Here is a 1,145-nt window from a genome sequence, read left to right as displayed (position 1 = left end):
ACATTCCTTTTTTTTTTTTTTTTTCCTCCTCCCGTTTTTATCTCTATCTTTTGTGCCATGTTACTCTGCTTAAGGTTGGAAATAACCTGCACGGGGATTGGTTTGGGAAGTCCATTGTCTCGGAGATCTCAGTTCAAACCAGTTGATATTCTCTTTTCCCTAGGGCAGTCCTGTATTTCTTATTTGAATTATGGCATGGGGGGAAAAAAGGAAGGAATACTACAGAGTTTGTCAAATTAAAGATAACCACAGAGGCTAACGTGAAATCCTATTTTGAACAGCTTCAGAGAAATAGTAGATGATAATCGTCTGATGGATGGCACAGATGTTGCAACAACGCCCGCATTTACAACAGCTTTATCATCCTGTGACTCTGTCCCTGAAACAGTCCTTATTTCGTGGACCTGCTGTGTTTTTGCAAAATGGCTGTCTGAGTATTAAATTCTGCAAGGCAGGCTCACACAAATACTGAAGTATCACTACTTAACGTGATTGGATGCTAATTGAAATACGCTGTGCAGCACGCAAGCCGACAGGCTCCGAGCAAGCGCTTGCTTTATTTTCATACTTTTTTTTTTTTAACATGCAGCCACTTCATTTTCAGGGAGTGATGTGAGAGAGAACAGGAGGTTGATGCAGACTGGCCGAACTGCAGTGCTGAATTGCTTAACACTCGTTTCAAATTGCTGGCTGCAAAACAAATAGAAAATTGACAAAGAAAGCTAATCAATACTTAAGGATGTAAGGTAAAAAAAAAAAAAAAAAAATCTGTGACCTTGGAAAATTGGCCACCAGAAGAGATTATATGTGAGACTTCTAGGACAAACAAGGTCAAAAATCTGATATGATCTAAATAAAGTTGAAGATGGGAGTGGGGGAGTGGTTAGGGAAGGGATAACTATACTCCTATCAAATCTCAAAGATAGTATTCCATTTTATTAAATAAGTAAAAGCATTAAAAAGCCCCTGTAATTGGAAGATTTTTATAATTGCTACATATTCAGTGCCATTTGTCTTTTAAATGCAACAGTTGACATGTCAGGAGTCACCGTAGTAGGGAGGTAGCCAGCCAAGATTTTCAAAGACGACATCTGCAGAGAGAGATTTTTTTTATGCAATTGAAAAATCAATTGCTTTTTAATGAG

The 1,145-nt window shown here is 38.2% G+C and overlaps 1 protein-coding gene across 7 annotated transcripts in view; it reads left to right on the top strand.

The window, feature by feature from the left end:
- The window catches only part of CACNB2 (calcium channel, voltage-dependent, beta 2 subunit), a 336,969-nt gene that overhangs the window by 105,662 nt on the left and 230,162 nt on the right, over positions 1-1,145 (top strand). The window lies entirely within an intron of this gene.

Source organism: Propithecus coquereli, unplaced genomic scaffold (genome assembly GCF_000956105.1).
Source record: "Propithecus coquereli isolate 6110/MARCELLA unplaced genomic scaffold, Pcoq_1.0 Scaffold69, whole genome shotgun sequence".
Taxonomy (NCBI): Eukaryota; Metazoa; Chordata; class Mammalia; order Primates; family Indriidae; genus Propithecus; species Propithecus coquereli.
This window is presented reverse-complemented; position numbering and strand designations above follow the sequence as displayed.